Source organism: Octopus bimaculoides, chromosome 3 (genome assembly GCF_046866305.1).
Source record: "Octopus bimaculoides isolate indiv1 chromosome 3, ASM4686630v1, whole genome shotgun sequence".
Taxonomy (NCBI): Eukaryota; Metazoa; Mollusca; class Cephalopoda; order Octopoda; family Octopodidae; genus Octopus; species Octopus bimaculoides.
In genome coordinates, this window is record NC_142930.1 from 59,149,158 (window position 1) to 59,161,657 (window position 12,500).

General features: G+C 32.0%; 2 protein-coding genes across 3 annotated transcripts in view; one reads left to right on the forward strand and one right to left on the reverse strand.

Moving 5' to 3' along the window:
• LOC106875217 (uncharacterized) overlaps window positions 1-12,419 on the reverse strand; it is a 242,286-nt gene extending 229,867 nt beyond the window's left edge. The window contains exon 1 of the mRNA XM_089348365.1: window positions 11,559-12,419. The gene's annotated coding sequence lies outside the window, so the exon portion shown is untranslated. The remainder of the gene's footprint in view (window positions 1-11,558) is intronic.
• Window positions 12,362-12,500, forward strand: part of LOC106874729 (uncharacterized) — a 1,612,306-nt gene continuing 1,612,167 nt past the window's right edge. The window contains exon 1 of one of the 2 annotated variants that reach the window (XM_089349018.1): window positions 12,362-12,500. This exon is cut by the window's right edge and continues 539 nt beyond it. The gene's annotated coding sequence lies outside the window, so the exon portion shown is untranslated. The other variant, XM_089349017.1, reaches the window with a different exon arrangement.

Consider the following 12,500-nt stretch of genomic DNA (forward strand, 5'->3'; position numbering starts at 1 on the left):
TTTGTCTTGAAGACCTCTATATCCATGTTTTGCAGGTCTCTCAAATGTTTTGGCAGAGCATTAAAGAGCTGAGGTCCTCTGAAACCGAGGCTGTTTGCAGTACGTCGTTCTTATGCGCGATGCAGTGTACGGCACCTTTGGTACCATGCAGTGGCGACCTGTGCGGGCATTCTTGTAGTACTTGATGCCAAAGTTTGGCACCAGTCCTTCCAGTATTTTCCATATGTATATTATTACATTACATATCAATATATATAAAAGAGAGGATGTGTGTGTGTTTGTGTGTGTGTGTACGTGAATGTAGTTTATGCACGTCCACAAATTAGCACGCATGTCACTCCATTTTTAGAAGATTCAGAATGACCCTATGTGCATTTTCGTCAACTTTCTCTCTAAGAGGTACCCACGTATACCTGTAAAAATCGATAAACTTTTACCAATTTTGAAGTTTGTTGACATGGCGAAGTCAAATCTGTGCGTACGCGCGTGAATGAGAGAGAGAGAGAGAGATAGAAAGAAAGAAATAGTGTGTTTGTTACAGGGGAGAGATACAGAGTGTTTGGTAGCGTCTAGCAAAAAAAAAATTAAGAAGTGGGTAAGGCAGACAGAAATCAAAGCAAATTTTTCTAAGCAAGACAGAGTTTACTTTGCTAACGCCTAACAAAAAAAAAAAATAAAAGAACAAAAAAAGTGGCATGAAAATGTAGTTAAGGAAGACAGAGTAAATGTAAAATGCATTTCTTTTTCTTAAACATGAGATATAGTTTAAAATATACGATGTTTTTGAAAGACACTATATTCTATAATGAGGTTATATATACTTTCTCACACAACAATTCAAATATATTTATTTTATATCATTTATTTGTTTTAAATCGTTTATCTTTCTCCCACCTCTCACTCTCACACACACGCACATATACTACTTTGAGAACAAAAGAGTTTTGTTTATATTTCACAACTATGAAACAAAAATGTAACAATTTGTCAATCCCCGTCCCGCCCCCAACCCGTTTTTCAGACTACAAAAAGGGTTTGGTAATTTTTCAGATTAACACCCACACGATTTCCACTTGGGTGTTACGGTTAGGGTTTTAGGGTTAGGGTTAAGGTTAGTGTTAGGGTTAGGATTAGGGTTGGTGTTAGGGCTACGGTTTTAGGGTCAGGGTTAGGGTTAGGGGTCTGGGTTAGAGTTAACCTAGAAAGGACAGGCCCCTTATTTTTTGGTTAAGGCTGTTGGTAAGTTTTCCTAAGTTACTCCAATTCACATCCCCAATGCAAACCTTCAGATCAACCTTTTCCTATGCAGATCTTTAATGCAACTTTAAAAAAAAAAAACAGTCAATGAGTGGAAATAACCAATAAACTGATTCCTTATGGGATTTCCCAATCAAATTGCCAGCAAACCATTTTCAGCCAAACCAATTTCAACGGATTTCGCTCAAATCTGATGTCCATGTTACTTATTTTGGTTTGAAATAAAGCACTTGATCACTTAATAATCCTAGCTTAATCCCAAGCAGTGCCGGGCTAAACTGCTAGTATATATTATTACATTACATATATATACATATATATATATATACATATATATATACATATATATACATACATACATATATATACATACATACATATATACATATATATACATACATACATATATACATATATATACATACATACATATATATATATACATATATATACATACATACATATATACATATATATACATACATACATATATACATATATATACATACATACATATATACATACATACATATATATACATACATACATATATACATATATATACATACATACATATATACATATATATACATACATATATATACATATATATACATACATATATATACATATATATACATACATATATATACACATATATACATACATATATATACACATATATACATACATATATATACACATATATATACATATATATACACATATATATACATACACATATATATACATACATATACATACACATATATATACATACATATACATACACATATATATACATACATACATATACATACACATATATATACATACATATACATACACATATATATACATACATATATATGGTGGTTGTCTACTCCTTAAACAGAGTTTGACCACCTCCTGCACCTACACCTTAGCCCTTTCATGGCGTCTGATGTGGCTTTTTAAACCAGACAGTGTTTTGAAAAAAAAAAAAAAAAAAATGTATATATATATACATATGTATGGGTGTGTATATGTGTGTGAATGTCTGTAAATATGTATATATACATATATATACACATATATATACATACATATATATACACATATATACATACATATATATACACATATATATACATAAATATATATACACACATATATATACATACATATACACATATATATACATACATACATATATACATATAGTAATAAGAAAATGGATGGGAATATGAAATTTTGCAAAATTCATGAATTGAATTTTGTAAATCTCTGAATAGGCCTAGTGAATCATGCATGTACCCCCATTATATCATTTTTATCTACTAATTACTCCAGCGTACTGGAGCTATACAGATAGAATGGGGCATGCCAACACTAGTCCGAAACAGCTGTAAGATTTTGTCCCTTCTCCAAGTGCTAAATGTCCTTTAAATTTGAAATCTTAATTGTTGATATGACATGGTATGTCATAAGCGTCTATATATTGTCTTTATTGTCATTTTGGTCATAAAATAAACAGATTAATCAATGGAATACAATGTCTGCAAGTTGATGAGCACCTCATATTCCCCACCATTTTCTTATTGCTATATAAATGTAGGGTAAAAAAAAAACCGTTTTACCCGCACCCAACAATATATATGTGTGCATGTGTTTTTGTAAACAAAACAAGTCCCATATTCAAACTGCTAAACCTTTGTTACCTATTCTCTTAGTCTTATGCTATATATACATATATACACACACACACAGACACACACATATATATATACATACATACACACATATATTTAAACATAAATATATATATATACGCATATATATAGCCATCTGAGTATTATATTTAATGTAGGTATGTGACAAATATTTTATTTTACTTCGGTATTCATCCACAAATAATATATGTTACAGATTTGCCATGTTTGAAAGCACTAGTTCATTGGTAAGAGATTAAAATTGCCCGTCTACAGCAGGTAGAATGTTAGACATATCTGCCTCATTGGGCTTTGTCAGTAGTTTCTTATAGCTAGAAACTGCATGCTAAGACAAAATTTGCCAATACTTGTGTAGAAAACAGCAATTGAACAATCATTGCAGTTGCATTTAGGTGCCCGGACATTGTCAATTTTACTTAATTCACATTACAATACATTTATTGCTATATATTCACCTGGTAATAATATCTCTAGTGGATGCGCTGTGCTTAAAAACACAAATATAGCCAGGTGGCTAACTGCCACATTTGAGTGTTCAATCAATATTTTTCTGTATCAGTAGCAATGGATTTTGTCCTTCAAACGGTTGTAGTGTGTACATGCTTCTGACTAGGACCAACCTAGCAGACGTGCATCTAACATGCTCATTGTAGGGCAACTTTCATTTTCTACTGATATATTTTGATTTTTAACCCTTTAGCATTAAGTCAAAGGATTGCATCGTGCTCCAGTGTCTGCTTTGTAATGGGTTCTATGAGTGGATATCATTCTAGTGCCAACCATTTTATAATTGTGCCACTGTCAATACTGAAGTCATGTAGCTCTCAAATCAGTAAACCTAAGGTGGAAGGATGTTGCATCTGTATGTTAAATGGTAGGTGGGTGGGGGGTATAATGCTTATTTATTTGTTTTGTATCAATTAGGCAATATCTCATAGCTTTGAGATTTTGATATGATTATTTTTAGATTGACATTGTAGAGTAGGTGTGAGAGGCCAGATCTGGCCTGTTTGCCCAGAATATTTTGCCCAGATATGGCTGGTTTAAATGCTAAAGGGTTAAACAGCACATATCTTAAGACGTATAATCTCTGGATGAATACTGCAGTATATTTGCTCTTTTATGATTTATCAACATTATGATATACAGATGGCTAATTTACTCTAATACTGATCCTGTTGCATGTAACAGATCCCACCTTGACAATGGTATCATTATAACTCTACTGCTCGTATCCCCCATAACACCTTTCCCCAATCTTTATAGATGTTGTTTACTTTCCTCTCTTATTTCTTCTATCCCTTCCCCATAGACAATTGAAAATCCCCATTCTCCCCACTCCCCTCATACCACTGTCATCTCCTTGGAAATAACTAATTCATTCTCACTATATCTCTCCTAAATTTGAGTAACCATGTAGCTCCTCTACAACGAGAATTTCTTCTTTCTTATCTTACCCTCAACCCACCAATCATTTAACATACAGATGCAACATCCTTCCACCTTAGGCTTGCTGATTTGAGAACAACATAACTTCAGTAGTGACAGTGGCATAAAAGAAAGCACCCAGTACACACTGTAAAGTGGTTGGCACTAGAATGATATCCACCCATAGAACCCATTCCAAAGCAGACACTGGAGCACGATGCAGTCCTTTGACTAATCTGATCCTGGTCAAACCTTCCAACCTAACACATGCAAACATGGAACATAGATGGTGAATGATGATGATGATTATATAAATATATATATATATATATAAACATTTATACACACAGACATATACAGATGCACAATCATATATAAAAACATATTGTTATAATCATGCATATATTCATATGCATATACACGTGTGTATATTATATATATATATATATATATATATATATATATATATATATATATATATACACACACACTAAGTCATATATCTAACAGCATGGACACACATATGCATATATGAGCATGCTAAGCAGTACAGTTGATTTCAATTTCTAATTTCACATACTGTCAGTATTAACTTTCACAATACATAGTGTATAGAGCTTTATAATCTAGTATATTGATACTATTATAATTTTTAAGTTATTGTGCAATCACCTGTCCTCACTAACTACATAGAATCATTTGTTAGGTAATAAACAAAACCTTTTAGTTACAAAGCTTTTAAATAAAGCTGTGTTCAACTCTACAACAGAGACAGTTTGAAATACTGAAGCAATATATTGTCTTCAAGAAATACCTTCAACTCATGTTGCCTCATATTTTTCTTGTTGATATCAACAAGTTTATCAGAATTGGTTTAGAATTCCTTTTTAAGACAATGATTGTAACCACTGAACAGATTTAGAATGCAGAATCTATATATGCTTCTGCTGTCATACACATAAAGTATAACCTTCTAAGGTATTAGCAAAGTACTTTACTAAATGTTTTTCACATAATTTCAATTCTTTCACTCTTTTAAGCTTACTAGATAATTTCATAAATGTTGTTAATTGAAAAATTTTTTTTTAATTATTGCAACCCATGGTAACAAGAAAACAGAAATAAAAACAGGCATAAAATTAGAACTGAATACATATGTGATATGCTTATTTATTTATTTTATAGTTTTTCTTAATTATGCAATGGGGCTCTTTTTTATTTTTTGTTGCAGGAAAGCATAATTTATTTCAACATCTTTTCTTACAATCTTTCCCCTTTCACAATACATTCAGTTTTATTTGATAGTCTTTGTAAAAGGTCACATTAATGGTGATTGTTAACTCAGGTTATAAATTCACAGCATTAAGCATAGAAGTTTCTGCTTGCATCAATAATTTTAACAATGAAGTTGACATCAGATTAGTTTCAATATGAAGTATCCAGAACAGAATGGCAATTAGCCAAAACTTAAGATATTTGCTTTAAGAAGAAGGAAATTAGCTGATTATGAAACCCCTTGCAACTCAATTAGGTCAAAACACTGATACAGCATTAAAACAAAATTTAAGAAGCTATCAAAATTACTAAAGAGCATGATTTCATACATACTGATATAATGATTTAAGGACATTAATTCAAAACCACAAATCAGTAGTGTGTATGTGTGCGGGGCCAACTAAATCTACCAATGCATTAACCAATATTTCTCTGATTCTGGATAAATGACGGTCAAAGTTAACCTTGATGTGATTTGAACCTAACCTTCAAACAAGGCAACTAGAAATCAAAACATGAAAAGAAAAAAAAAATTGCATTTATTCAACTAAGCAGATTATTGATATGTTATACCTACAGAGAACTGGATTCAAAGACTAATAAAACAAATCTCACATTGCCTTAAAATCAAAATCCAAAATATATATTAAAAGCGCTCAGTCCACTCTGTAAAGTGGTTGGCATTAAGAAGAGCATCTACCTGAAAAAACCATGCCAAAGTAAACAGTGAAGCTTGGCACAGTCCCCCAGGCTTACCAACTCCTGTCAAACCATTCAACCCATGCCAGCACAAAAGATGGACATTAGATGATGAAGATATATATAAAAATATATATCATCACGAAGGTGATGACATATGACCAAGAACTTTGGTGATATGCCATGCTTGAGAAGACTCATCAAGCCAAGCGACATTGCAGTTAGGTCTGATGCAGGTGTCATATAATCGGTACTCATGCCAGTGGCACATAAAAAGTACCTGTGCTAGTGGCAAGTGAAAGGCATCCATTACACTCTTGAAGTTGTTAGCATTAAGAAGGCCATAGAAACCATACCAAATCAAACTGGAACTTATTGCAGCTCTCCAGTTTATTGGTTCCAGTCGTCTAACACATACCAGCATGGAAAGCAGACGCTAAATGATAATGATCATGATGCTGATATATATAAACAAGTTTTAAGATTACATTAAAATATAACTCCTCAGCAGAATAGAGTAAAAAGATAAACAAATATCAAGCATTAACAGTATGCTGCTAATATATTATGCCATTAATACTACACCATTCTGAAGGTCAGAAGGAGGTTTCACAGTATCTTTTAAAAAATACATCCTTAAAATATTCTTTTGTTAAAATGTAATTCTTGAAGTCTAATCCCTTGAAAGTAGTTTGAAAATAAATCAAAATCATCAATCGTTTTTAAAAATCATTTCCAGTTTTATGAATTTAAGCATGCTCTATCCTTGAACTTTTAACAGATGCTGCATATTCATTCACTATATTTCAGTATGATAGGTAAAGAGAGAAGCTTTAGATTCAATGACCTGATAGAAAAGTGTTGTGTGTTTGTGTGTGTACCTTTAAAAGAGCATCCCTAATTTATGAAAGAATAATTACTAAAACTATCAAGAATAAACAGAATAAGGTTCATACAAGGAAATGCCCTACAAGTAATATTAAAGACAAATACAAATTAATAGACAAATGATGTTGCTCATTTCCAAACACAACTTCCAAAACAAATTTAGAGTTAGATTGTTAGAAAATACAGCATGAAAAAAAGAAATTTAGAGCAAGTTATAAAGATTAAAAAATACACAAAATAAAATCTGAAATAAAATCAGTTTAAGACACTGAAAGTATAATTTTAAAAAAAAACTACATAAGACAGTGACTTGTAAGTAATTTCCCAAACTAAAAATGAAGATAATTAGATTTACTGAGATAACTTAGAAGTGATATTGGCACATCAACTCAATTATTTTGGAGGGTTTACAAAGAAATTGCAAAGAAAGTGCTGAGCACACAGTCTGTTATTTGTATACTATATCGGGAAAGTTTGTCAATTTTATAAATATATCCAGGTTAAATTTTAAAAGCTTAACATAAACAAAATGAAAATCTAAGTATAATTAACATGCAATATTCCCATCTACTTTCCAAAGCTAGGAAGGACATGTAAATCAAGACTCCTCATTATGTTTTCTGTAGGAGCTCCATATGATATCCTATTGAATAAAGAAATGCTATTATAAAACATCAAAAAGTTTAAATCCTATTTGAGAAAAAACGGATTTGGCAGAGCAAGTAAAGGAGAGACAAAAAAAAGAAGAAAAATTACAAGCATTATCATATAGGCAGTGGATTTGTTCACCCACATGTGCATGTCAATATTGATCAGATTATGAAATCATAATTCTAGAGAATAGTCAAACGTAAATCTCAAGGATTAAAATAATTTTCCAAATAAAAAAAAAATTTTCCATTTTTTTTAAAAATAAAAGAGAGATTATTTTTTTATGCAAGAGGATTGCATATTTTGTGGGCAAATAGGAATCATATTTCAGGAAAAAAAAAGTTTATCAAAAATAACTATAACCGGAAGTGCATTAATAATTCAAGAATATTGAAATCAAAATGAAAGAGAATTGGCAGATTAGAAATTTTAAATCCGACGTACATGTCGATTCAGCTTTAATATTGAAATTATTTAGAATCTTTAAATCTAAGGATTAAATTCTAATGATCTTTTGCTTTTCATCCTTTCGGGGGTCGATAAAATAAAGTACTAGGTAAGTATAGGGGTCGATAGTATCGGCTAATCCCTTTCTGTCAAAATTGTTGGACTTGTGCCTTAATCAGAAATATTAACAATAATAATCTTTTCTACTATAGGCATAATTTGGGGAAAAGGGGCTAGTCTATTACATGGACCCAAGTGTCCAACTGGTCCTTTTTTCATCGGACCCCAAAAGGATAAAAGTAAGGTCGACCTCGGCAGAATTTTAACTCAATAATAACAATAATAATTATTATTATTATTATTATTATTATTGACACAAGGCTAGCAATTTTGAGGGGAAGATGCGCAATCGATACCATCGAACCAATACTTGAATGGTACTTTATCTTATCGACCTCGGATGGATGAAAGGTAAAGTTCACCTCGGCAGGATTTGAACTCAAATCCCATCGAGGTCAACTTCACTTGTAATTTGGTTGAAATTGATAAAGTACCAGTCAAACGCTGATGATATCGACTAAATGCCACCCACCAAAATTACTGGCCTTGGGACTAAATCAGAAATAATCATAATAATGTTTTTATAGAGCTGGCAGAATCGTTAGCACGCCGGGTAAAATGCTTAGCAGCATTTAGTCCGTCTTTATGCTCTGAGTTCAAATTCCACCGAGGTCAACTTCGCCTTTCATCCACTCGAGGCCGATAAAATAAGTACCTGTTGAGCAGTGGGGTTGATGTAATCGACCAGTCCCCTACCCCAAAATCGGTGCCCGTGTGGCAAAATTTGAAACCATTATTATTATTAATATTATTATTATTATTAATATTATTATTATCATTATTATTATTATTATTCGCTTTTGCCTTTTTTCGTTTTGGGGTCGATAAAATAATAATCAGTCGAGCAGTGGGATCAATGTTATCGATTACTCCCACCCTCAAAATAACCGGCCTTGTGCCAAAATCAGAAAGAATTGTGTTATTTTTATTACGGCGGATTAGCAGAATCGTTCGTGAGCCGGGGAAAATGCTTGTCGGCATTTCTGGCGATTTGCTCTTACGCCGAGTTCAAATCCCACCTTAGTCTTTCGTCATTTCAGGGTCGATTATATAAAAACCAGTCAAGAACTGCAGTTAATGTAAACAACTTAGCCGTCACCCTCTAAAAATGCTGCCCTTGTGCTAAAATATGAAACTCATCATTATTCTTATTATTATTATTATTAATTATAGTATAGATTGTCATTGAAATAGAGTCTCAATATTATTAAGCAACGATACATTCTAATAAAATACCAGTAATATACTCGAGTATATTGCTAAAATATTGCCATTAAGCTTTCTATTTTCTTTCCCTTTTTTTTCTTTTTGTTGTCAAAACAACAAAACGACACTAAAATCTGCATTAATAAAACATGTTTTGTTTGTTTTTGTAGTGTTTTGTTTGTTTTTGTAGTTCTGCATTTATAATTATGCGCTTTCTATTTTTTACTTCTACTACTAAACGCCAGCAACAGAGAGGAGGGTTGTTCCACCTGCTCTCACCTACATAACAGTGACGTAACAAGCGATCGATATATCCTTGGAATGTATGGTCTTTTCCCTATTTTATCTAACGTGACATAATTTCTAGTTATAAAGATGAATAAAAAAAGACACTTGACAGAATACTATCATAGACTAATAGTTTAATGTGATGTATCAGGGAAAATACAAAAAGAAAAACAAAGAGAGAGAGAAAGAAACACAGAGACATCCTTCAATGAAAACACGGATGCAGTATTTTCTTTTTCCTCCGCCTTTCGGAAAAGGAAAGGTGAAAGGAATTAACGATATTATATGAAACAAACGAAGCACTAAACTACTAATGTGAAACTGCTGCGAATGGTTACCGTCAAACAGCGAGATTTTAGTGATTATATATACATATATATATATATATATATATATATATATATGTGTAGGGAAAAGAACCAAGGTTAATTGAGTTTTTACCTGTAATTTTGGATTTTGTCCCTATTATTATTATTATACATATATATATATATATATATATATATATACATTTCTATATATATATATATATATACATTTCTATATATATATATATATATATACATTTCTATATATATATATATATATATATATATATATATATACATTTCTATATATATATATTATATGGGTGAATTTATAACATCTCCACCCAGCATATTTATGCAAGCTTTTTAAATACACATGTACTAACCAGATAATAGATTCTTTTTAAAATTATTTTTCATTTGAAACGAAAATCAAACAGCCAGCAACCTCATCAGTGCATGACAACTACTAACAAGCGATGATCATCCATTAAGGTAGAAACGTAACGTAACGTAACGTGTATAGAGGAATAATCGAAATCGACATCATGCTAAATAAACTCGGGAGGCACCATTAACAAAAGCCTGTTACTCTTTTAAGTATTTTATAGAGAAGATGGCAAAAGATGACCAGTGCAAATTACGTAGTGACAATAATAATAGCAGGAGTGATGCTAGCAACAGATATAAATATGTGAAACGAACATCGCTTGAGAGAAAATAATGCATAACGGAAATCCGTCATGCTCAACAGATGCGAATAACAGCACAGTAGGTGCGCGTGCTGCTGACATTTTATAGTCGACTACATGTCTATACATTACAGCAACATAATGACGAATGACGAAAATTGTGAATTTTCTAATATTATGCTTTATGAGCAGAACTGAACATATATAAATTCCACGATTGGTTTACTTTCCGCGACATTCAATCATTAAAAAGAAAAATGGAAGCAGTCCAAAATTTAACATTCATCCAACCTCATTTGATGAAGGGGAAAATTTAATTGTTTATTCAGATATGGACCACAATAAAGCACATACACGACGCTTATACACTGAGTATCAAAATTTAAATTATAAATAGCATTGGAGTAGACTGCACATTTATTAAATATATATATGTTATATCTAACAACAAATTATCAGAAAGCACAACATGAATTAGGAACTGTCACTTTTCTTTTCTTTTTTTTCTTCAAATGAATTATCAAACCAAAATTATCAATTTCCATATTCATAGAAATTCAATTTCTGAAGACAATAATGTGACCTACCTTCTCTCTTTATAAGGGAGTCGGCTGTTATGTTTTGGTTTTTAGAGTTTTTTGGTAACGTAATGTTATGGGGAGGGAATATAAATACAGTTTAAGAATGAGAGGCTAAAGCCATCTCAAGAATGATGTCGGTAGCGATTTTTGGTCATATTGGTAACGGTGTGCAACTAGTCGCCAACATGACAAATGTATATCATAATACCTCAATGAAAACATGGAGGTTATTCAACAAGGAAAATACCAGCCAGGGGAACAGAAAGAGAGAAATTAGAAACACTGCTCTTATCACTCTCAATTCATAAAAATATTATCTAATTAACTGAAGGAATTAACGTTTTTGACCACAGTTTTTTTGGGGTTTTTTTTACTTCTTTTCTTTGTATTTTTTTTTTCCTTTCTTATACTTGTCAGTGAAAATAAAAATTTAAATCGTTTTAATGTACGTGACTGATGTACGCACCATCATCAGCAAGTTTCGGGTGTAGTGGTTGCTGTTGTAAATAGCAGTAGTAGTCCGACATAGAGAAGTACTGCTTCTTCTCCCGGACTGGAAATAAAATTGAGATATGTATTCGTCTTAGAGCGCCCATGGTATAGTGCTTTTTTTCGGTTTTCCGCGTATGTTTTCAGAGTGTTGACGCTAACAACAGTATTCGTCTATTCGTTGACAAATAAACAATCGGTTATTAAAGAATAATTAAGCAATTATTAATATAAAACGAGAAAATGACTTAGGAAGAAAGAATCAAAGCTCTTCTTGCCGGGTTGTAGCTGAGAGAGAGAGAGAGGGTGAAGAGAGCATCAGCAGATAGGGAGTGAGAGTAAAAGACAGTGGAATCGAGTGCGCAACGGGATGAGTCTAGTTTTGCATCAACCTGTTTGTGCCTGGCGTTAGTATTAGTTCTTTTACTGCTACTTCCTAAGTTCGAGTTTAAAATGAGA